The sequence below is a fragment of the Mytilus californianus genome, unplaced genomic scaffold (assembly GCF_021869535.1).
Source record: "Mytilus californianus isolate M0D057914Y unplaced genomic scaffold, xbMytCali1.0.p SCAF_36, whole genome shotgun sequence".
NCBI classification, from domain to species: Eukaryota; Metazoa; Mollusca; class Bivalvia; order Mytilida; family Mytilidae; genus Mytilus; species Mytilus californianus.
In genome coordinates this window covers 163,116-190,937 of record NW_026262686.1, presented here as the reverse complement: position 1 = coordinate 190,937, position 27,822 = coordinate 163,116, and positions in this window count along the sequence as shown.

Sequence of the window (27,822 nt, the reverse complement as noted above, 5' to 3'; positions counted from 1 at the left end):
TTTTCTTCTGATACAGTTTATCACTTAGTACCTTATTAATTTACCGATCCAATTTCTAAAATATCTCGAAAAATACAGTGATGCGCCAGAAATCGTTATTTCGCTTTAGGTTACAAGGAAGTAATTATTTACATAGGCGACAATGGTAGCCTTTTTTGGTCCTGCGTTTTCACTATCAAAGATCCATAGAAAAAAATGTCGAATTCTGAATTATCAACACCTTTGGGTGTAATTGAAACTGCAAAACACATATGGTGCCGCAGCTTTTTTGATAGAAAAATTGCATTTTTTAAGGGTACTCAACGGTTCCGGAATTTTCGAAATAGTATAAACGAAGAACACCCCTTGCTAAATTTGGCACAGAAAATGTTGCTCGTCACAGAGAGTTTTCTCTAAATTTCTCGCTATTTCTACACCAATGGCCAACACTCATTTCTCACTATTTCAATTTTGATTTCTAATTACAAGGGCAGCAGAAAATAAATTTACTTCTACCTATTATCTTGGATGTAAAATCTAGGTGGCGCCAGTCATCTTTATTTACTTCCTTTTAACCTATACTGACATATATTGAAATAAAATCGGACAATCTTTACATTAGTCGATTACTATATACTCCTGCTGCTAAAGTTCAAATTTTTGGATTAAAGGTACAATTTTTCACCTTTAAAAATGACTTTCTTTACAGGTACCCCCCTTTGCAGAAAACGTTGCTTTTTACAGACTTGGGGCCATTGGCCAGCTTATTTTGACTGTTTGGCTATGTTTAAAACGAGGTGTTTGATTAATGAAGTTCGATTTAGGCCTATTAAAGACTTTAGGCTGATCATTTGATTACTGTGTCCAACTTATATGTCTTTATCACGAATATATGAACACCGTTGCATAAGAGTCAAAATATTTTATGAAATAGACTATAAAAGTGCTGAAACTAAGAATTTATCATTGCTGTTATGTGTTTTATATGAATCGTGTGCAGAATATTCAATTCGACGATACTAAGGAGAAACATGTATTGCCTTTGATTTTTTACCTAATTTTAATATTTTAGGGGCATTTTGGCTCATTTTGGCCATTAAAAATACAAAAATTTCGCTAACGTCAGCAAAAATAAGCCCCCCTTTTTATAAATATGCATAAATACATGCAGTGTTATCGAGGATGAGGAGGAATGATTAAAGACAGAGTCATTGACAGAAGTCTCGTTCTTACAGTAGGTTAATGAACCCTACCCCTTAGGCAGAAGAATAAAAAAACAGTAAAAATTTGATATAGACTATAGTTTCTTGGCGATCAGCAATTTTCTTCTGATACAGTTTATCACTTAGTTCCTTATTAATTTACCGATCCAATTTCTAAAATATCTCGAATAATACAGTGATGCGCCAGAAATCGTTATTTCGCTTTAGGTTACAAGGAAGTAATTATTTACATAGGCGACAATGGTAGCCTTTTTTGGTCCTGCGTTTTCACTATCAAAGATCCATAGAAAAAAATGTCGAATTCTGAATTATCAACACCTTTGGGTGTAATTGAAACTGCAAAACACATATGGTGCCGCAGCTTTTTTGATAGAAAAATTGCATTTTTTAAGGGTACTCAACGGTTCCGGAATTTTCGAAATAGTATAAACGAAGAACACCCCTTGCTAAATTTGGCACAGAAAATGTTGCTCGTCACAGAGAGTTTTCTCTAAATTTCTCGCTATTTCTACACCAATGGCCAACACTCATTTCTCACTATTTCAATTTTGATTTCTAATTACAAGGGCAGCAGAAAATAAATTTACTTCTACCTATTATCTTGGATGTAAAATCTAGGTGGCGCCAGTCATCTTTATTTACTTCCTTTTAACCAATACTGACATATATTGAAATAAAATCGGACAATCTTTACATTAGTCGATTACTATATACTCCTGCTGCTAAAGTTCAAATTTTTGGATTAAAGGTACAATTTTTCACCTTTAAAAATGACTTTCTTTACAGGTACCCCCCTTTGCAGAAAACGTTGCTTTTTACAGACTTGGGGCCATTGGCCAGCTTATTTTGACTGTTTGGCTATGTTTAAAACGAGGTGTTTGATTAATGAAGTTCGATTTAGGCCTATTAAAGACTTTAGGCTGATCATTTGATTACTGTGTCCAACTTATATGTCTTTATCACGAATATATGAACACCGTTGCATAAGAGTCAAAATATTTTATGAAATAGACTATAAAAGTGCTGAAACTAAGAATTTATCATTGCTGTTATGTGTTTTATATGAATCGTGTGCAGAATATTCAATTCGACGATACTAAGGAGAAACATGTATTGCCTTTGATTTTTTACCTAATTTTAATATTTTAGGAGTATTTGGCTCATTTTGGCCATTAAAAATACAAAAATTTCGCTAACGTCAGCAAAAATAAGCCCCCCTTTTTATAAATATGCATAAATACATGCAGTGTTATCGAGGATGAGGAGGAATGATTAAAGACAGAGTCATTGACAGAAGTCTCGTTCTTACAGTAGGATAATGAACCCTACCCCTTAGGCAGAAGAATAAAAAAACAGTAAAAATTTGAAATAGACTATAGTTTCTTGGCGATCAGCAATTTTCTTCTGATACAGTTTATCACTTAGTACCTTATTAATTTACCGATCCAATTTCTAAAATATCTCGAAAAATACAGTGATGCGCCAGAAATCGTTATTTCGCTTTAGGTTACAAGGAAGTAATTATTTACATAGGCGACAATGGTAGTCTTTTTTGGTCCTGCGTTTTCACTATCAAAGATCCATAGAAAAAAATGTCGAATTCTGAATTATCAACACCTTTGGGTGTAATTGAAACTGCAAAACACATATGGTGCCGCAATTTTTTTGATAGAAAAATTGCCTTTTTTAAGGGTACTCAACGGTTCCGGAATTTTCGAAATAGTATAAACGAAGAACACCCCTTGCTAAATTTGGCACAGAAAATGTTGCTCGTCACAGAGAGTTTTCTCTAAATTTCTCGCTATTTCTACACCAATGGCCAACACTCATTTCTCACTATTTCAATTTTGATTTCTAATTACAAGGGCAGCAGAAAATAAATTTACTTCTACCTATTATCTTGGATGTAAAATCTAGGTGGCGCCAGTCATCTTTATTTACTTCCTTTTAACCTATACTGACATATATTGAAATAAAATCGGACAATCTTTACATTACTCGATTACTATATACTCCTGCTGCTAAAGATCAAATTTTTGGATTAAAGGTACAATTTTTCACCTTTAAAAATGACTTTCTTTACAGGTACCCCACTTTGCAGAAAACGTTGCTTTTTACAGACTTGGGGCCATTGGCCAGCTTATTTTGACTGTTTGGCTATGTTTAAAACGAGGTGTTTGATTAATGAAGTTCGATTTAGGCCTATTAAAGACTTTAGGCTGATCATTTGATCACTGTGTCCAACTTCTATGTCTTTATCACGAATATATGAACACCGTTGCATAAGAGTCAAAATATTTTATGAAATAGACTATAAAAGTGCTGAAACTAAGAATTTATCATTGCTGTTATGTGTTTTATATGAATCGTGTGCAGAATATTCAATTCGACGATACTAAGGAGAAACCTGTATTGCCTTTGATTTTTTACCTAATTTTAATATTTTAGGGGTATTTGGCTCATTTTGGCCATTAAAAATACAAAAATTTCGCTAACGTCAGCAAAAATAAGCCCCCCTTTTTATAAATATGCATAAATACATGCAGTGTTATCGAGGATGAGGAGGAATGATTAAATACAGAGTCATTGACAGAAGTCTCGTTCTTACAGTAGGTTAATGAACCCTACCCCTTAGGCAGAAGAATAAAAAAAACAGTAAAAATGTGATATAGACTATAGTTTCTTGGCGATCAGCAATTTTCTTCTGATACAGTTTATCACATAGTACCTTATTAATTTACCGATCCAGTTTCTAAAATATCTCGAAAAATACAGTGATGCGCCAGAAATCGTTATTTCGCTTTAGGTTACAAGGAAGTAATTATTTACATAGGCGACAATGGTAGCCTTTTTTGGTCCTGCGTTTTCACTATCAAAGATCCATAGAAAAAAATGTCGAATTCTGAATTATCAACACCTTTGGGTGTGATTGAAACTGCAAAACACATATGGTGCCGCAGCTTTTTTGATAGAAAAATTGCATTTTTTAAGGGTACTCAACGGTTCCGGAATTTTCGAAATAGTATAAACGAAGAACACCCCTTGCTAAATTTGGCACAGAAAATGTTGCTCGTCACAGAGAGTTTTCTCTAAATTTCTCGCTATTTCTACACCAATGGCCAATACTCATTTCTCACTATTTCAATTTTGATTTCTAATTACAAGGGCAGCAGAAAATAAATTTACTTCTACCTATTATCTTGGATGTAAAATCTAGGTGGCGCCAGTCATCTTTATTTACTTCCTTTTAACCTATACTGACATATATTGAAATAAAATCGGACAATCTTTACATTACTCGATTACTATATACTCCTGCTGCTAAAGTTCAAATTTTTGGATTAAAGGTAAAATTTTTCACCTTTAAAAATGACTTTCTTTACAGGTACCCCCCTTTGCAGAAAACGTTGCTTTTTACAGACTTGGGGCCATTGGCCAGCTTATTTTGACTGTTTGGCTATGTTTAAAACGAGGTGTTTGATTAATGAAGTTCGATTTAGGCCTATTAAAGACTTTAGGCTGATCATTTGATTACTGTGTCCAACTTATATGTCTTTATCACGAATATATGAACACCGTTGCATAAGAGTCAAAATATTTTATGAAATAGACTATAAAAGTGCTGAAACTAAGAATTTATCATTGCTGTTATGTGTTTTATATGAATCGTGTGCAGAATATTCAATTCTACGATACTAAGGAGAAACATGTATTGCCTTTGATTTTTTACCTAATTTTAATATTTTAGGGGTATTTGGCTCATTTTGGCCATTAAAAATACAAAAATTTCGCTAACGTCAGCAAAAATAAGCCCCCCTTTTTATAAATATGCATAAATACATGCAGTGTTATCGAGGATGAGGAGGAATGATTAAAGACAGAGTCATTGACAGAAGTCTCGTTCTTACAGTAGGTTAATGAACCCTACCCCTTAGGCAGAAGAATAAAAAAACAGTAAAAATTTGATATAGACTATAGTTTCTTGGCGATCAGCAATTTTCTTCTGATACAGTTTATCACTTAGTACCTTATTAATTTACCGATCCAATTTCTAAAATATCTCGAAAAATACAGTGATGCGCCAGAAATCGTTATTTCGCTTTAGGTTACAAGGAAGTAATTATTTACATAGGCGACAATGGTAGCCTTTTTTGGTCCTGCGTTTTCACTATCAAAGATCCATAGAAAAAAATGTCGAATTCTGAATTATCAACACCTTTGGGTGTAATTGAAACTGCAAAACACATATGGTGCCGCAGCTTTTTTGATAGAAAAATTGCATTTTTTAAGGGTACTCAACGGTTCCGGAATTTTCGAAATAGTATAAACGAAGAACACCCCTTGCTAAATTTGGCACAGAAAATGTTGCTCGTCACAGAGAGTTTTCTCTAAATTTCTCGCTATTTCTACACCAATGGCCAATACTCATTTCTCACTATTTCAATTTTGATTTCTAATTACAAGGGCAGCAGAAAATAAATTTACTTCTACCTATTATCTTGGATGTAAAATCTAGGTGGCGCCAGTCATCTTTATTTACTTCCTTTTAACATTTACTGACATATATTGAAATAAAATCGGACAATCTTTACATTACTCGATTACTATATACTCCTGCTGCTAAAGTTCAAATTTTTGGATTAAAGGTAAAATTTTTCACCTTTAAAAATGACTTTCTTTACAGGTACCCCCCTTTGCAGAAAACGTTGCTTTTTACAGACTTGTGGCCATTGGCCAGCTTATTTTGACTGTTTGGCTATGTTTAAAACGAGGTGTTTGATTAATGAAGTTCGATTTAGGCCTATTAAAGACTTTAGGCTGATCATTTGATTACTGTGTTCAACTTATATCTCTTTATCACGAATATATGAACACCGTTGCATAAGAGTCAAAATATTTTATGAAATAGACTATAAAAGTGCTGAAACTAAGAATTTATCATTGCTGTTATGTGTTTTATATGAATCGTGTGCAGAATATTCAATTCGACGATACTAAGGAGAAACATGTATTGCCTTTGATTTTTTACCTAATTTTAATATTTTAGGGGTATTTGGCTCATTTTGGCCATTAAAAATACAAAAATTTCGCTAACGTCAGCAAAAATAAGCCCCCCTTTTTATAAATATGCATAAATACATGCAGTGTTATCGAGGATGAGGAGGAATGATTAAAGAGAGAGTCATTGACAGAAGTCTCGTTCTTACAGTAGGTTAATGAACCCTACCCCTTAGGCAGAAGAATAAAAAAACAGTAAAAATTTGATATAGACTATAGTTTCTTGGCGATCAGCAATTTTCTTCTGATACAGTTTATCACTTAGTACCTTATTAATTTACCGATCCAATTTCTAAAATATCTCGAAAAATACAGTGATGCGCCAGAAATCGTTATTTCGCTTTAGGTTACAAGGAAGTAATTATTTACATAGGCGACAATGGTAGCCTTTTTTGGTCCTGCGTTTTCACTATCAAAGATCCATAGAAAAAAATGTCGAATTCTGAATTATCAACACCTTTGGGTGTAATTGAAACTGCAAAACACATATGGTGCCGCAGCTTTTTTGATAGAAAAATTGCATTTTTTAAGGGTACTCAACGGTTCCGGAATTTTCGAAATAGTATAAACGAAGAACACCCCTTGCTAAATTTGGCACAGAAAATGTTGCTCGTCACAGAGAGTTTTCTCTAAATTTCTCGCTATTTCTACACCAATGGCCAATACTCATTTCTCACTATTTCAATTTTGATTTCTAATTACAAGGGCAGCAGAAAATAAATTTACTTCTACCTATTATCTTGGATGTAAAATCTAGGTGGCGCCAGTCATCTTTATTTACTTCCTTTTAACCTATACTGACATATATTGAAATAAAATCGGACAATCTTTACATTACTCGATTACTATATACTCCTGCTGCTAAAGTTCAAATTTTTGGATTAAAGGTAAAATTTTTCACCTTTAAAAATGACTTTCTTTACAGGTACCCCCCTTTGCAGAAAACGTTGCTTTTTACAGACTTGGGGCCATTGGCCAGCTTATTTTGACTGTTTGGCTATGTTTAAAACGAGGTGTTTGATTAATGAAGTTCGATTTAGGCCTATTAAAGACTTTAGGCTGATCATTTGATTACTGTGTCCAACTTATATGTCTTTATCACGAATATATGAACACCGTTGCATAAGAGTCAAAATATTTTATGAAATAGACTATAAAAGTGCTGAAACTAAGAATTTATCATTGCTGTTATGTGTTTTATATGAATCGTGTGCAGAATATTCAATTCGACGATACTAAGGAGAAACATGTATTGCCTTTGATTTTTTACCTAATTTTAATATTTTAGGGGTATTTGGCTCATTTTGGCCATTAAAAATACAAAAATTTCGCTAACGTCACCAAAAATAAGCCCCCCTTTTTATAAATATGCATAAATACATGCAGTGTTATCGAGGATGAGGAGGAATGATTAAAGACAGAGTCATTGACAGAAGTTTCGTTCTTACAGTAGGTTAATGAACCCTACCCCTTAGGCAGAAGAATAAAAAAAACAGTAAAAATTTGATATAGACTATAGTTTCTTGGCGATCAGCAATTTTCTTCTGTTACAGTTTATCACTTAGTACCTTATTAATTTACCGATCCAATTTCTAAAATATCTCGAAAAATACAGTGATGCGCCAGAAATCGTTATTTCGCTTTAGGTTACAAGGAAGTAATTATTTACATAGGCGACAATGGTAGCCTTTTTTGGTCCTGCGTTTTCACTATCAAAGATCCATAGAAAAAAATGTCGAATTCTGAATTATCAACACCTTTGGGTGTAATTGAAACTGCAAAACACATATGGTGCCGCAGCTTTTTTGATAGAAAAATTGCATTTTTTAAGGGTACTCAACGGTTCCGGAATTTTCGAAATAGTATAAACGAAGAACACCCCTTGCTAAATTTGGCACAGAAAATGTTGCTCGTCACAGAGAGTTTTCTCTAAATTTCTCGCTATTTCTACACCAATGGCCAATACTCATTTCTCACTATTTCAATTTTGATTTCTAATTACAAGGGCAGCAGAAAATAAATTTACTTCTACCTATTATCTTGGGTGTAAAATCTAGGTGGCGCCAGTCATCTTTATTTACTTCCTTTTAACCATGAAACTTATTCAACTTATGTGATTGCATCCAAAGGGAAATAACTCGAAATGGTATTACAATGTACTAAAAGATGGCTAGTAGAACCGATCTCAAATTACGACAATGCGTTTTAGCTATAAAAAAATCAGAGAGGGGGTATAACACTATACATTTATTTCCCGTGCCTGAGTGATATATGAAGATTTGTTTACCCAAGAAAAATCATATTTCCCGAGGGCATTGCCCGAGGGAAATATGACTTTTCGAGGGTGAACAAATCTTCATATCTCACGAAACCAAGGGAAATGAATGTTTTATTCCACTGCCTATACTTTTTTTTTTACTTCTGAATATAAAATTTACATAATTGTTTTTTTTATTCGTTTTGTTTAACTAAACACAACATACACAATGATAATGAGTACCGCTTTAAAGTTAATTAATTAATTATTTATTCTATTCTATTTGTTTTTAGATTTGAAATAATTTTTTAAATAAACCCTATCAAAATAATTTATTTAAACACTAATCACAGGTAACGTCGCACAAGGCAATCCCGACGTTCAGAGGGGAATATGATACTCAGAGGGGAATATGAAGTTTTGTTCGACATCACGTGTGATAGTTTCAACCAATAAAATGTTGGTTTCGCTATCAAAATCAATATGCAGTGGAATAACAACATTTATTATAAAATACAAGTCATGGTTTCTAAATTCTAATTCAAAGCCAATTACAAATTGTAAATAAATCATGTACTCCTTGATAGTATCAATTATTGCATAAACATGTATAATGTAAGGGAATGACCATTCAACTTTAAAGGAATAAAGGGGTGGAGATGGGGGTATTTGGGTGTAATGTTTTTTTTCTTAAAAAATATATTCTGATCCCCAATATGATAGCTACAATTAAGTTGAAACTAAACAGTAACAAAACATGATTGTTTCATTTCAGTTCAATTGTCAGAATGCAATTTAAGATCAGCAACCATAAATTATATTTATCAAAAAATTGTTGACTCCTGTCAGCAAATATTTAAAATAGAGTTTGTTTCGCAAAAAACTTACGATTAAGATTGATCGTAAGTCATGAACAATTCAGAATACTTACGAAGTTTTTTTTGTGAAACTGACTCCTGGCTTGTATAATTAGGTCTTTCCACTTTTCTGTGGAAAGACCTATTGTATTTGTTCTGATTATTTTTTTTTTCTTCAGCCTAATTTTGTTCTTGCGATAAATATTTGTTTCGCAATATGTCGCTTAGATATTTGGTATATGATATCAAACAGTTTATGCACCTTTGAAATTTACCCTGCGTAAAAAAATACTTTTCTTTGTAGGAGTTATCTCCCCGAACACTGTTTTCCTTGTGACTGCATCTCCTCCGTAACCGTAAAAGAAAGCGACAAATTTATTTTATAAAATTGCTCGTTATATCCTTGGCATGATTTGTCCTATTTTGCCCGAAGCGATATGAACACTCAATATGAGAGTTATTTCCCCTTATGTATTTGATGTAAATGATATGCATTTCTATCTTGTAAACCATAAGTGATAGAGACCTAGGATCTTTTGATTTGAGGTTCTTGGTCCAAAAAAATGAAAATTAGGTCAAGGTAAAAGGTCAAGGTCATATTTTAATTTTTGAATTTGGCTTATTTTCACTTATTTCCAAAAACCGTATAAGATATAGATAAATTAGTTTTACTAAATTGTTAGTTGCGACATGTCGTAACACGTAAATTTCGATTGCAAGGGTACGTTGAACGAAAAAAGGGAGTTTTCTCCCCTCTTGTATTAAAAAATATGCGTATGGTGATATAACTCATTAACCAAATATAATTAAGACCTATGGTCTTTTGATTTGAGGTCCTTGGTTAATGACCTTGAAATTGATCTCAAGGTCATAGCTTAATTTGACGTTCTAGAATTTGACCTTTGCTTTTACTTCATATGAATATATGATAAAGCCATGAGACTTTTTGCAGTAGGTTTCAAACCATTTAACCTTGAAAAAAACAACCGGAAGTGACCTTGTGTAAACCGGAAGTAGCTATGTTTTGTACTTTATTAATAAAAAAGTATATAGAACCAGATATTTTTGGAATCAGTGTCAAGTAAATATTCAAATAGAATCGGAAGTAACATTTTTCAAACCGGAAGTAACAAATTATCTCCCTTATTTAAAAAATATTGTATAGAAACCATATATTTTTGGAATCAGCGTACAATAAGCTATCATTTGACGATTGAAATGACATTTTAAACCTAATTTTACTACTTTTAATATTAAAATACATGGTTTTTGGTGGAAAGACCTTCAATTGTTCTCTGAACAATTGCTTTTTAATTATGTTGTGCTTTTCCATTTCAGTCATAGGATATTGAAACCCAAATTGAACCGTACATTAGTGATGGACATTAAATAGAGAATCTAAGCAGACAACATAATACCACTTCATATGTTTCCGACAAAAACCATTGGAAGAAAACATAACAGTTTTGAAGATAAAAAAGCACTTTTCATCCAAAACATGGTAGTAACTGAAAGATTGCATTACATCCAAAAGAAAAGAGGAATTGTTTGGTGTTCAAAACCGACATTCACTAGCTGCCACATTGCAGTGTCAGTTGTATGCGATTGCTGCCTTACCAATAAATAGTGATCCTTGGATATTAAAAGATGAGTTGAAACTTATACCAGTAATGGACAGTAAATAGAGAATCTTAGCAAACAGCATAATACCACATCTTATGTTTTCAATAAAATGTTTGGATGGAAACAATACTATTTGGAGGATGAAAAAGTAATTTTCATCCAAAGCAAGGCAGTTACTGAAAGATATAATTAAATCATAAAGGAAAATGGCAAAGTGAAATGTTTGACTTGCAATTTAACCTACATCATGTACTGCCACATTTGTGTCGGTTGTTCGTGATGACTGTCTTCCCAGCAAATGTTAAAACATATTATTTAGTAACCTATCTATGACGTAATTATTTTATGTTTTAATAACGTTGGTTGTTGTTGTGAATTTTAAGTAAAATTTTTAATGTACATGCAGCGTCATAATGATAAAATTGGTATTTGAATGAATTTATAGTGTTTAATTGATATGATAGAGTTTTTACCTAAATATCATTTTTGAAAAACATAAGTTTTTATAATATAAATTTAATGTTTAATAAAATCAACATATACTAATTCAATGTTTAATTACTACACATTCTATAACTTAATGTCCCACACTTGTGACATTATTTTTTAACCAAGAAACTAAGATAGCATTCCTTTACAAGTTGTCTTATGTATAAATGCACAATGAAATATTTCCGCATTTTGATTTGCAAAAATAAAAAAGTTAAGTAATAAGTAACACTGGCAAACTAACTCATTCAGTTGTATAAATATGCAGTTCTTTCAAAATGTCAATCCTCATTACCTTGTTCTTATTTTGGTGCATGATAAAAAAAAATTTTTTTTATCTTTCAACATACAGCCATGTAGGTTTTTACGACTTATAAAAGAAGAAATTATGTACTCACTATGCTTAAAGTCTGCATTTTTTAACTCCCAAAGTATTCCATGATGCTTAAACACATTACATACATGGTATTAGTTTAAAATGACAAAACAAATTAAAATTTTTATGTTTTAATAACATAAGTGTAAAATTAAATTCATAATGTTTTATTAGCAATGTTGATCTGACTTAACCAAATGTAACATTAAAATATTAATTTTTCATTTATATAAAATTATTACTTTTTAAAAAATAAATTGACAAGTTCAACGACTAAATAAAGTTTTTTAAAAATATATCTTTTTAATTTTTTTTTTAAATATATTTTTAAAACAGTATGTTCCATCTTAAATAATAGTGAATCACACACTTATTTTGAAAATATAATTTTAAAAACAAAATTTTCATCAACTTAGGGAGATAATAAGCCAATTTCAGTATACCAAAGTCACCTTCAGTTTCAAATAATAGCTAACTTTACACTGATTCCAAAAATATATAGTTTCCATAACCTTTTTCTTCAAATAAGGGAGATAAGTTGTTAAAAGGTTACATCGGGTTGACATTTTCAATGTCATATGTCTTCCAACCTTATTTTAAAGACCCAATGGCTCTATCATGTATAAATAATGAGATAGAGTAAAGGTCAAAATATAGAACGTCAAATTTACCTTTGCCCTTGAATTAAATTTCATGGTCATAAAGCAGGGACTTTAAATCAAATGACCCCAAGTCTCCACTATAATATCGGAAATAAGTTCTATCCCAATACAGCTAATTTTAAGTATAAGAGGGGTGGAAAGTCCCATCAAAAGTTAACGTACCCTTTATAACTAAAATAACATTTTGAGACATGCTGCAACTAACAAAATAAGGAGAAAAAATTGTCCATACCTAATCATGCTTATGCGGTTTCTGAAAAGAAGCAAGGATAAGCCAAAATCAAAATTTATAACCTGACATTGACCTTTGACCATGAACTTATTCACTCAAAAAGGGCAATAACTCCTTAAGGGGTCAATTGACAATTTTGGTCATATTAACGTTTTTGTAGATCTTACTTTGCTGAACATTATCGCTCTTACAATTTATATATATCTATAATAATATTCAAGATAATAACAAAAAACTACAAAATTTTGTTAAAACTACCAATTCGGTTGCAGCAACCCATCAATGGGTTGTTCGATTCGCCTGAAATTTTCAGAGCTGATAGATCTAGACCAATTGAACAATTTTACCCCATGTCCGATTTGCTCTAATAGATTTAGTTTTTGAAATATAAGCGAAAAACTGCATTTGACCCCTATGTTCTATTTTTAGCCATGGCGGCCATGTTTGTCAATGGATCAAAACTTCGGATGCAATTTATAAACAAGATACCATAAGGCACATTTAGTTAAAGTTTGAAGGTAATTGGCCCAGTAGTTTCAGAGAAGATTTTTAAATGTTAGCAAACTTAATGAACAAATTGTGTTAAATTGTCTTTAACGGGCAATAACTCCTTAAGGGATCAATTGACAATTATGATCATATTAACTTTTTTGTAGAACTTACTTTGCTGAATATTATTGCTGTTTACAGTTTATATCTATCTATGATAATATTCAAGATAATAACACAAACCTGCAAAATTTCCTTAAAACTACCAATTTAGTGGCAGCAACCCAACAATGTGTTGTTCGATTCGTCTGAAATTTTCAGAGCTAATAGATCTTGACCAATTGAACAATTCTACTCAGTTAGATGTGCTCTGCAAGCTTTAGTTTTTGAGATATAAGCCATGTTTGTCGATGGATCAAAACTTTGGATACAATTTATAAACAAGATACCCTAAGGAATATTTAGTTTAAGTTTAAATGTATTTGACCTAGTAGTTTTAGAGAAGAAGATTTTTACAATAGTTCACGACGACAGACGACGACGACAGACGACGGACGACGACGAACGCCAAGTGATGGCATAAGCTCACTAGTGGCCCTTCAGGCTCTGGTGAGCTAAAAAAGCGTATTGGAGATGGGACAAGAAAAACAAACAATAACAACAATTTTGTCTCAATAATTTTCAGATTGATCATACGCATGTGTCCCCCCTTTTTTGTAATTGTTTATAGACACGATTCGCCCTCATTTTATAGATTGTTGCCCAACTATTCAGGCTTATACATATATTGATGAGAACAATATATATTTTGATTATCTAACACTGAATTATCAATTAGAATGGATATAAAAGTCGTAGGATACAGATGTCAGGCAATTGTTAACGACGATCGTTGTTTCTTCTTTCAGGAATACTTTTGTTTGTTGAAGTCGTTATTTCATATAATTGAATAAAAACTTACATTAATTTACGTATTTCAATCATTGTAAACCATTATCCGACGGCTAAATGATGATATAGGTCATCGCTTGGACATCCTCCATTTTGCTTTAAAACGAAAACAAACATTCAAATGCCCGGATGTGTATATCTTTTTCAAGCCGATCGAAAACCATGCATATATATGTCAGGATCGATTATATATCTTAGATTATTTCTTAACGGATAAGTTCCGATGCTTGTTTGAAGTATCAAAAAATAAAAGATATATTAAACTATCATTTGAGTGCAAATTTCATTACATATATATGGGGAACCAATAATTAATCGTGATTAAAGTTAGTGTACACTTTAACTCGGTTTGTACCGATTTGGTGCAAAGTGACATATATAGAAAAATGGGGGTATGTCACTTCAGAAATCAATATCTTTCTTATTCCTCAACAGCTTTTAACCACCAAGACCGTTTTGTGATCGCAATATATCGATTCTTCGTGTGGCATTAGTTTGACATTGCTAATATTTATACTTTTTTTTTTAACATATACCTAAAGTTAAGGTGTACACCTCAATTGTACAGTATACTGAGGTGTACAGTTAATGTCCTTTTGTACCCCCGAGGTGTGCATCTTACTACCCAGATGTAGGTATATATATATATACAACTCGTCTAAACATCAGCCCAACAATGTTAGATCTGTAAATTTGCTTTCGCAAATTTTTTGTTCTTCCCTCGCCAGGATTCGAACTCATGCTACTGAGATATTGTGACACCAAATCACCTGCACTGTATCCGACGCGCTAGACCACTCGGGCTTCACAACATATAGCTTTCGGTGGCCGGGTGTTACCTTTCCTCGTCAGTTTTAATCTAGCGTCGTAATACAGTACATGATATATAAGGCATGAAGATGGAATTGTTATATATATATAGTTTCGCTTAGATAATCTGTTATGTCTTATCGTTTGTAGTCCAGATAACTATAAAATTTACTTTCCATACCATCATTGTCGTGAAAATTGTTTGGAGTTCGAGATTGCATGTTAGTTACGTAAGCGTGTCACTGTTTTTGAAATCCTGTGGTGTTTGTCGTTGATGGGATATGTTCGTTGTTGTTCTGCGGTTTTCATGTTGTGTCGACTATTATAATATTATTTGTTTGTGCGTTTCTCTGTTATGAATGTTCTTGTGTGTTTGTGCTGTATTTCTGTCACGTAGTGTTTTAGCGGGTTTTTTTAACATGTCATAAAGCGGGAGGTCTGGCATGCCATTTAACCAGGTTCCACCCACCATTTTTTCTTAAAATGTCCTGTACCAAGTCAGGAATATGGCAGTTGTTATCAAATAGTTCGTTTCTATGTGTGTTGGCGTTTGTTTTTGTTGCACTTCGGTGTTCCTGTTGTTCCTTTGTTTTCCTCTTATAGTCGGTTTTGGTTTGTAACACGGATTTGTTTTCTCTCAATCGATTTATGACTTTTGAACACCGGTATACTACTGTTGCCTTTATGTATAGTAATCAATATTATAATTGTTGACTGCAGTACCCCTATTTTTGACATTTTTACCTATTATGTCTGTTTGTTTTGTTCACACATCGTTGTCAATATAATGGAATTTTGTGCGACTGTAATACAAGTGAGAGATTTAGCTAGCTCGAAAACCAGGTTTAATCCACCATTTTCTACATTGGAAATTGCCTGTACCAAGTCAGGAATATGACAGTTGTTATCCATTCGTATGATGGTGTTTGGGCTTTTTATTCTGCCATTTGATTAGGGACTTTCCGTTTTGAATTTTCCTCGGAGTTCGGTATATTTGTTATTTTACTTTTTTGTAAAGCCATGTAATGATAAAAAATGAAAATATCATTTAATAAATTTCAGACGTCCGAAGAGCTTTTCTAATTTACCTTCACCAGGAACACCAAAACTGAATATTTGAAAGCAAAGGATGTATAAGAACCGAAACATTTGAAGATATATGTACCAAAAAGGACTTATAGATAATAGCCAAATCCATGTAAGGTCAACTTTGCCTGAGTGAGTTGGAACCTCTTTTTTCTTGATAATTTCTAAATTGATAGACGGAAAATTTAAGAATGGTCATTAATAAATCATGTTAGTACTGATTACTGAATTAATGATACCCTCGTCGCTTTTCTGGAGTACATAAATACGTTTACAGCCATAATTAAGAACCAAACGGGCCTAAATAAAATAGCAAAATCCATCTTAGGTAACCTGTGCCCAAGGGAGTTAAAACCTGATTTGAAGAAACATTAATTTTCTACTGTTAAAAACATTGAGTCATAGTATAATCGCATGCAATGTATTTACCAATCACATCTTACTATTATATTTATATAAATATAACTACACAAAAAGTAAAATAACAAAAATACTGAACTCCGAGGTAAATTCCTTAACGGAAAGTCTCTGAACAAATGGCAAAATCGAAAGCTCAAACACATTGAACGAATTGATAACAACTGTCATATTCCTGACTTGGTACAGGCATTTCCTTATGTGGAAAATGGTTGATTAAACCAGGGTCTATAGCTAGTTTTTTCTGTTTTTATGCCCCCGCCGTAGCGGAGTGGGCAGTAAGTTTTACCCTTGTCCGTCTGTACGTCCGTCCGTCCGTACGTACGTCCCAAAGTTGGTTTCCATTCTCTAACTTTAGTTTGCCTCAACCAAATGTTATGAAGCTTATTCACAATGCTTATTACTACTAAATACAGATCACGTTTGAATTTTGGTGGTGTCACTTTTACCGTTTTAAGAGTTATGCTCCTTTACAAATGGAAAAATTGCAAAATTTTTCGTTTCCGATCTCTAACTTAAGTTGGCCTCAACCAAATGTTATGAAACTTATACACTATGCTTATTACTACAATATACAGATCACGTTTGAATTTTGGTGCCGTCACTTTTACTGTTCTAGAGTTATGCCCTTTACAAATGGAAAAATTGTTAAATTTTTCTTTTTTTTTCTCTAAATAAGTCATTTTTAAAATTGGAGTTATCTTCCTTTGTCCATGATTATAGTTGAATCAACTACAATCAATGCTTTATACAATGCAATGTTTAATTTTGCCTTGTACTGATAAATTAAAGCAATTTTTACCCTTCATTTCTAAAAATATTTTTAAGTCTTCTTTGAAAATTGGAGTTATCTTTCTTTGTGCATAATGGTAGTTGAATCAACTACAACCAATGCTTTATGCAATGCAGTATTCAATTTCACTTCCTACTGATAGATTAATTTGTTTCCGTTTTCTAACTTTAGTTTGCCTCAACCAAATGTTATGAAACTTATACACAATGCTTATTACTACATAACACAGATTAAGTACGAAATTTGGTGGCGACCCTTTTACTATTCTTAAGTTATGCCCCTTTATAAACATAAAAATTGCTGAATTTTTCGTTTCCGTTCTCTAACTTTAGTTTGTCTCAACCAAATGTTATAAAACTTATGCACAACCGTTCTAGAGTTATGCGTGTTTACAAATAGAAAAATTGCTGAATTTTTAGTTTCTGTTCTCTACTTAAGTTAGCCTCAACCAAATGTTATGAGACTTACACACAATGCTAATTTCCACAAAACTCAGATCAAGTTCAAATTTTTTTTTCTGTAATGATCTTGAATATAAATCTGATGTTACATTATTTTCCTGTCATGTGTACACTTTTTTGTGTATACACTGATGATGGTTTTTTGTTTTATTCGTATTCTATACCGATGTGTTGACAGTTGTTTTAACGAATAAAAGTGTGTTTTCTTTTCAAGATACCAATTGATATTCTAATCTGCAATTGGATAACTTTCCTTTTAAAAGGCAAACTATCGAATGAAAAACTGACAGTACTTATATAAAACATACTGTATAGTATATTCGTTTTAAAAATATAAATGAAATTGTGAAAACAAAATATTTTGATACGGAAAGTCAACCTGTAGGACTTTTTGGATACGTAAAATTAACAGTAAGATTGATCCTAAAATTTACAAGATATATGTTATGTTCTGATAGATTTATTTCAGATATGAACAGTTTAAGAAATTACCATGTTATTGATAAAAATCAAATTGAACTGGTCCAAACTAATCGAAAAAAGAGTTTACATCAGAAATATTAGAAAAATGTTTAAGGCATAAAACCAGCTAGGTATAAGACACCTTTATTGTCTATTGTATCCGTTTTAAATGAAGCTGTATGACAGGACGTGTTCATGCAAAAACATTTACATTGTATACATGTGGTGATTTAATTTTAACTAGTTCATGTCTAAAGTAAAATTGAGAATCGAAATGGGGAATGTGTCAAAGAGACAACAACCCGACCATAGAGTGTCTGTTAAGTAATCTTTTCAAAGGCACATCCGCAGTCTATGAATAGTTTTTCTATTAAATTTAGAATTTTATTTTATTAATTCATTTCAAAACTTTGTGTTCAAAGGCGAGTTATTGTAATAACTTTTGTCGCGGTTATTTGGAAAATTTGACGAATAAGTCGACTTTAAAATTGACTGATTTCTATGCTCTCATGTGCACCTCATTATACGATGGCAACAATGTTTAATTATCACGTAGATTTCCCATTATGCTACTATAGTTTTTTGTCTCGCCTTGACGGAGTCAAAAAGCGAGACATAGGTATGCTGTTTCCGGCGTCGGCGGCGGCGTCAACAATGTATTAGTTTGTGATTAGGTCTAGTTCATGGTGAACCACTAGTGGTAGGTCAATGATATGTGGTATGCAGTTGTATTAGCATTGGCACATCTCATTACAAAAGAGATTTATCGGCCCCGCCCCCTCAGTCAAGGTCTATTGACTTTGAAACTGTTCATAGTTTACATGTATTAGTTTGTGACTTGGTCAATTTATGGGGAACCACTAGTGGTAGGTCAGTGATATTTGGTATGCAGTTGTATAAGCATTGGCATATCTCATTTCCATGGAGATTATTTGGCTCTGCCCCCTTAGTCATGGTCTATAGACTTTGAAAATTTTTCTAAGTTAACATGTATAAGTTTGTGATTAGGTCAGTTCAAGGGGAACCATTAGTGGTAGGCCAATGTTAATTGGGGTTCAGTTGTATAAGTATCAGCACATCTCATTTCCATGGAGAATATTTGGCCCCGCACCCTCAGTCTTGATCTATTTACTTTGAAACTTTTGCTTAGTTTACATGTATTGGTTTGTGATTAGATCAGTTTAAGATGAACTGCTAATGTTAAGTCAATGATATTTGGTATGCAAATTTATTGGCATTTGCAAGTATCGTTTCCATGGAGATTATATAGCCCCAACCCTGATCATGGTACATTGACTTTGAAACTTTTACATAGTTTACAAGTTAATGTTTGTGTTTATGTTTGTTTAAAGGGAACGACTTATAATAAGTCAATGGTATTTGGTATGCAGTTGTATTAGCATTGGCACATCTCATTCCACGGAGATTGTTTAGCCATGTACCTTCAGTCATGGTTCGTCGACTTTGAATATTTGCATAACTTACATGTTAAAGTATTGCTATTTTAATTTCAACATTTGCATTATCAAAATTACAAAAAGGCGAGACATATCTCTGTGATAACAGTTTATTAATTTGAGTCAGCCTAGCTGATTGTTTAAGACTCAAAATGCTTTGTGAATTCAAACATATTATGCTAATCCTTTGTCATGATAATAAAGTATAATAGATAACATCTACGAATTGGTCTATTCAGTTCCCACGTTTCATTTAAAGCGGGAATGATTTAATAACTTCAATATCAGGAGGAGTGACCCATTTAGTTTAAAAGCCAAATATAATTAGCACTATAAAAACGCACATTTTCTTCTCTTCCTTGAAATCATTCTTTTTATTTCAGTTACTTTTCTTTTCAAGGCTGAAGAGGTGTACGTTACGTGTGACACATAAAGGAGACAAAAACTTTAAAAAAAAAAAAGGTTTCTGGAAATGGAGTTTTTCACCTACAAATGCCGAAAAATAAAACGTGAATGATGATTTTTTTTTTCAAATAGAGTAATTTTTTCGTTTTATTTCAAACAAGTTGGGTCAATTATCACACATTTGGCAAAGTTTGTGATATATGGACCAAAATGCTGCATTTTGCAAGATTGAGCAGCGAAATTGCAGAATATCTATCTTTCTGTGGACTTAAAAATTCCATATTGGAGTTAAAGTTAAAATTAAATCAATCGTTTTAAACGACATTACTTATTATTATTTAACTCTTTAACATGTAGCGAGGGTAATACGTGTTTTTGGTTGTTCAGTATTTATGTTCAACGAATCGTAAAATAGTGTAACAAGATAAACGACACACACACAACAACCATGTATAAATTGTTAAATGTGTTATGATGATTGTGCGTATTTTCATGGTTAACATAATTATAGTAGACAATTTATTAACATGTGTTTGTCATGGATCTTGCGAAAAATGTAAGTCAAATAAATGTAAAAAAAATAGAGTGTCTTTAGATACATCTTGTACAAATTATGCCAGTTTAAACGCTGCCAATCGTTATGCAGATTTAACATGTGATTGATGTGTTAAAGCTTTTGATTTTGCCATTTGATAAGGGACTTCTACTGACACATAATCTCAAAGTTTAAAAAAAGAAGGTTTCTAAGTTTGCCAGTCTGTATTTTTGGCACAGACTACAACAGAATCATGCTAGCTGTTACTAAATCTATAAATAGTCCTATAAGTATGAAGTTTGTATAAAACACGTATGATAGTAAACGTCTTTTTTGTAAGCTTGGTCTGGATTGAAAGCTTTCTTAAAATATGCTTACAAACAACGTTAAAGGCTTTTTAATAGATTTCGTCTACATAATCCTCATCTGTGGCGCTCAGATTAAATAAGTTGGTTGGCAAAATCGAAAACGAAGCGGCAGAGATTTAACTAGAACTTTTAAGTATCTGAGATGACATTACTAGTAAAACTTTTGAAAACTGGCAAAAGTAGCTCTAAATAGTCATGATAGTGGAAAATATCAAGTGAAGCAGTCCTGCAATGTTGATAGCATTCACGAAATATTTCAATTTGATTCATTACACTATTCAAATAAATGGGATAAATAATTTTTTTAATGGAGGGGATCAGTAAAATCATAGTAATTATTTGGGAACTGTATAAATAAATTATCAAATTACGTCGTTATAAAAAAAACATACAGATTTTTCAAAGTTTAGAGAATACAAATGTTACAGAATGTTATAAAGATTATATTGATAAATCAGAACCAATGCTTTATCAAAAACTAAAGATCTAGATTTGTGTGCTTCTGCGCAACTAACTTATGAATTGGTAGATTGATAAGGGGTATTTGAAACAATATTACATCTTTTGATTTAAAGGGCGTAGTGTGGTGGATTATGCAATAGCCGGTGATAGTCTGCTTTCCAAAGTGAAATAAATTATAGTTAAACTATTATTCCCATTTTTCAGATCATTATCAGTTGGTTACCTACTTGAAGTTCGATTTCAGATCAAGAAGTGTGAACATGATTGTATTAAAAAGATTTTTTTTCCAAAGAAAAAAAAAATGTTTTTTTGTTTTTATAGTGATTGGGATTATAATACAATGTTGACTGCTGTACCCCTGTTTATGACATTTTTACCTATTATGTCTGTTTGTTTAGTTCACACATCGTTGTCAATATAATGGAATTTTAAAGTCAAAAGTAGCTCTATATAGTGGAGAAGATCTTTAATGCTATGAAGTAATCAAGAAAGCAGTCCTAATATATTGATAGCATTCGTGCACTAGATTTTTTTATTTTATTCTTTACACTACCCTTTATCCAAGAACATGGGACAACTCATTTATCATTCTTATTTTAAATGGCATTTACCACTTAAATCCAAAAAATCATTTCTGAATTGATTTAGTAAATTATTAAATAAAGTTATAAAAGTTGAAGAATCTGTAACTTTTATAACTTTATTCAATAATTTTCTCAAAATGTTTAGGATTAACATTTCTCCATTAGGTCATTATATATCCTTAGATTTCCCTTTTTATGGTCGTTCTGGGTGAAAGTAAACACGGAATAGCGGTTCGAAAGTGGGATAATCAAATGATGTTTTTCCTTTTTCCAAATGGTTTTTGTCGAGCCAGCAACTTTTGTCTCAGGAAGCTCGACATAGGGATAGTGATCCGGCGGCGGCGGCAGCGGCGGCGGCGTTATCTAACTTCTTAAAAGCTTTATATTTTAGAAGGTGGATGCTTCATACTTTGTATATGGATGCCTCATGTTACAAAGTTTCCGTCAGTCACATGTCCAATGTCCTTGACCTCATTTTCATGGTTCAGTGACTACTTGAAAAAAAAGTTAAGATTTTTTGTAATGTTAAATTCTCTCTTATTATAAGTAATAGGATAACTATATTTGGTATGTGCGTACCTTGCAAGGTCCTCATGCCCGTCAGACAGTTTTCACTTGACCTCGACCTCATTTCATGGATCAGTGAACAAGGTTAAGTTTTGGTGGTCAAGTCCATATCTCAGATACTATAATCAATAGGTCTAGTATATTCGGTGTATGGAAGGACTGTAAGGTGTACATGTCCAACTGGCAGGTGTCATCTGACCTTGACCTTATTTTCATGGTTCAGTGCACGTGGTTATAGTTAAGTTTTTGTGTTTTGGTCTGTTTTTCTTATACTGTATGAAATAGGTCTACTATATTTGGTGTATGGAATGATTGTAAGGTGTACATGTCTAGCTGGCAGGTGTCATCTGACCTTGACCTCATTTTCTTGGTTCATTGGTCAAAGTTAAGTTTTTGAGTTTTTGTCTTTTTTTCTCATACTATATGCAATAGTTCAACTATATTTGGTGTATAGAAATATGTTATGATCTATATGTCAGTCACGCAGGTTTTATTTGACCTTGACCTCATTTTCAAGGTTCATTGCTCAGTGTTAAGTTTTTGTGTTTTGGTCTGTTTTTCTTAAACTATAAGCAATAGGTCAACTATATTTGTTGTATGGAAGAATTGTTAGCTGTACATGCCTGCCTAGCATGGTTCATCTGACATTGACCTCATTTTCATGGTTCATTGGTCAATGTTTAGTTTACTTTGTTAATGTTAAGTTTATGTGACAATTGTAATAAAGCTTTATATTTAGGACTATCAACATAATATCAATGATTAGAAAAGAAGGCGATACATTTCAGCGTGTGTACTCTTGTTCATACTTATATTTTCCTACCTATGTCTGGTGTAATTTAAATTTCCCAAGTCGTAACTATTCTGTTTTAATGTTAACATGTTTTATTTTCAACCATGAAAAACTCCACAAAATTCAATAATATTTCAAGCAAACGTTAGGTCAGCTATAAAACTTCTTCGAAAAATGCCTGTACCAAATCAGGATTTATGGCAGTTGTTTTTCACTTGTTCGGTTGATTGATAGCGTTTGATGTTATCAGTTTTATGGACTTCCCCTTTTTTGAATTTGCCTTGAAGTTCAGTATTTTTGTTATGCTTTTTTTTCACACAAATAGTGTTAATTCAACGTTTCCGAATCAAAAGGTTTATTGGTAATTTCATTTGTGTACCCACAATAAAAGAAACGTCCGTCATCGGCTCAATTTCCTTGCTTAGCAATTGTTTTAACAACCTCAATGTTTTGCTATATATGCCTTCGAAAATATTACCTAGAACTTCTAAGATTTGGAACAGAAAATTGACTAATTTCAAGTTAGTAGATAAATATAAAAAGATGTGTTATGAGTGCCAATGAGACAACTCTCCATCCAAGTCACAATTTGTAAAAGTAAACCATTATAGGTCAAAGTACAATCTTCAACACGGAGCCTTGGTGTTTGGTTCTTTTTACCATCCAGATATCAACATTGCCGTAAGGTAAAAGTTCTAATACCCCACGTATAGATTTTGCTTGTTGATAGGTAGACACTATTTATAGCAAAAATTATCAGTAAGAAAAGACCTACAAATAGGTCAACATGGCTTAAATCGCCAGTCGACTCATTATTGGCGTTCTAGTTCTTCTATAAGTATGTTTACATATTTTTTTTGCGATCTACCTATGATCTTGAAAACTATAAAAGATAGGTGAACACATTAAATAGCAAAAATGGTCAGAAAGACAAAATTTACAAATAAGTCAAATGAAGCCGAATTAGTACACTCATCATATTAGTGATTATCGCTATTTAAACACTTTTTTGTGTTTTTGACATGAATTCTGTTCTTGTATACAATTTTTACCTTTTTTGTGGAGTATACAACTCAACCGAATCATGTTTAACAAATCAAACAAACAACTTATTATAATATGCATCATTTGACTTTTTGAAGGTTGATTGGATTTAATTATCTTAGAAATTGAAAAAAGAACAATATGGAAGGAAAAGAGGAACAGAAAAACGCAGGTGATTTCCCCCTCCCCCCATTAATTCCGGTAATAGCAATAAATAATTTAGAATTCAGAGTTAAAAACTGATAACCTATACTACTTCCTTATGCATAGTTATGTTAGCTGTAAATTTGAGGCAAATGTATAAATTGATATCTGCAGATAGTTAATGTATCAAGACAAGATTTGGGAATCCATACCATAAAGTCAATCGTGAAATTATCATACGTTAAGCAAACAAAAATCAATCGATTAGTCAATCAGTCATATTTTTTATCTAAGTGAATATTTTGCAAAGTGGATACTGCTGTGTGTTTCTTTATTATACATTGGCTAGAGGTATAGGGGGAGGGTTGAGATCTCACAAAACATTTTAACCCCGCCGCATTTATGCTCATGTCCCAAGTCAGGAGCCTCTGGCCTTTGTTAGTCTTGTATGTTTTTAATTTGAGTTCATTTATATGTTTTGGAGTTTAGTATGACGTCCATTTTCACTGAACTAGTACACATCCGGATGCGGGATTTTCTCGCTGCGTTGAAGACCCATTGGTGTCCTTCGGCTGTTATCTGCTCTTTGATCGGATTATTGTCTCTTAGACAAATTCCCAATTTCCATTCTCAATTTTAAGAATATACAAAACATAACAAAGAAAACTAAAGACTGAGCAACACGAACCCCACCAAAAACCGATGGGGATCTCAGTAGATTTTGAAGGGTTAGCAAGTAATATATGTTTTGGACATCAATTTACAAAGATTTATAGGTATCCTTATTAGTAATTTCGTACAACTGAGCAAGATTAACTTTGAAATTTGAGGGTTAATCTACGCGTCGACATCATGTCCGAGATAGGTTACGTAATATGTTTTGACATGCTATTATCTCATTACGTTGGCTTAAATGGCATAACAAAGATATTTGTGTTTCCATCTTTTTTCTTCAGGTATTTGATATTTTACATGTATATGTTTTGCCTTTGTTTGTTGACAGTTTTTGTTTTCATTTGTTCCATTGATTGACAGCGTTTGAATTTGTTAGTTTTAAGGACCGCCCCTTTTTTAATTTGCTTTGGAGCTCGGTACTTTTGTTACAATTCCAACTGCAACAAAGATAGTTTTGAACATTGTCGAGTTCATTGTAACCACTGACACATATTCTCACTTTTCAATCAAAAGGAATTGTGCTATTGAACTATTTTGAATCATCAAAAGGTGAAAATTGTTAAGTTTATATACCTATGACATTTTCATGTTTTACAACAATTGCAGTTTAATTCAATAATGCACTTCAATCTGTTTACTTTATTCATTCAAGTGGGCATATTTATAACTAATAGTTTTAAACTTTTTAGGTCCTAAATAGTATTATATAAAAAGGGTGTATTAGCTGAAATTCCTTTCCATCGAATTTACTCAAATTGTTCATTCTGATTAATAGCTTATAAGATATTTACAAGAATTATATAAAAAATATGTACCAATTAAACAATCATAATGCATGTCATCGTCATAAATTATGCGCACTTTATGCATCTCTTTGACCGTACAGTCTTAGTTATTCATCTACAGTATCACTAGCCTGTACACACTGAGGTTGTGGCTTTCAACCACGCAGTACTACTTGAAAAGTGTGTTCGATAAAGCCAACAGTAGTATACAGGTGTTCAAAGGTCATGAATCGATTGAAAATCAGAATGAGGATTTTTCGGTATAACTGTGCAGATAGTTTCCTTATTCAATCATAAGATATATCGAGAAAGCGTTAAATTCATCTCCTCAGAAAGGTATGATAAGATTTTGCCGTTTTAATATTATGCCGGCTTACAGTGACAAGCAAAAAGAAGATAGTGTACCCTTAACAACTAAGTTGTAATTAATTTAATTTCATTCTGCAATATGTCTAAAAATGAAAAGTCCGAAGCGCTTTTCTTAATTTTCCTTTATTAAACAGTATTTTTAACAGTGCATTTTATAATATGAAATTAACCCTGAGCGCTTTAATAGTTCGTTTCTCATGTTTCTATCTATGTTTTGTTGCACTTCAGTGTTCTGTTGTTTCGTTGTTTTCCTCTTACAGTTGATGTGTTTCCCTCGGTTTTAGTTTGTAACCCGGATTTGTTTTCTCTCAATCGATTTTTGACTTTTGAACAGCGGTATACTAATGTTGCCTTTATTTACATCATAATGCCAATTACATATACAAGTATTCACAACAAAATATGAAAACCCATGAAAGTTAGCAAATGAGAAACGCGCACTAATACATCTAAAAGGATGAAAAAGAGACCATGGTAAAATTGATAACAATTCGATATAAATCATATTGTGTATAAAACTATGCTCTTACATTTACTAATGAATAACAACATTCTAAAAATGGGCATGTTAAAATAGATTAAAGTAATGAGACTGTACAAATAAAAAGTATTTAGAATTTCAAAAATATTTACTTAAGAATTCAAACATTACAATGAGATAGTAATAATTTAAGAACTATGAAAGGCATGTCTGAATAAATGAGTTTTATGGTTTTTACCTTCATCAGGAACGCTCAAAGCAGAATATTTGAAAACCATGTATGCATTAGATCCGAAACAGTTTTATAGCTATATGACCGAAAAGGACTTACAAATAATAGCATAATTCATCTTAGATCAACTTTGCCTGTGTTTACACATCTGGCCTTAATTAATTTAAATTTGATATATTTGTCAAAACTATTATTGACACTGTACCAACATTATACTCATTAATTTCAATACTAGTTCTGACATAATGTGTCTGTGTCCGTTGTATTTTCTGCAACGACTTTTGTATGCGATAGTGTTTCGTATCAAACTTTCGACGTGCAGGCAGCTTTATTACCAAGATGAACCCCAAATGAAAATTCCTTTATATTTCAGTTTTTATAATTTCCTTTGATACTTACATATGTAAAAAATAAAAGCAAAATAGTATACCGCTGTTCGAAAGTAATAAATCGATAGAAGGAAACAAACCCGGGTTACGAACTAAAGCCGAGGGAAACACATCAACAATAAGAGGAAAACAAAGGAACAAGAGGAACACTGAAGTGCAACAAAAACAAACGTCAACACATGGAAACGAACTTTCTGATAACAACTGCCATATTCCTAACTTGTTACAGGACATTTTAGCAAACTCTTTTTTAATTATTAATTTGTACGCCATCCGTGCTTTTCGTCTGCATATAATTCAGTCTCTG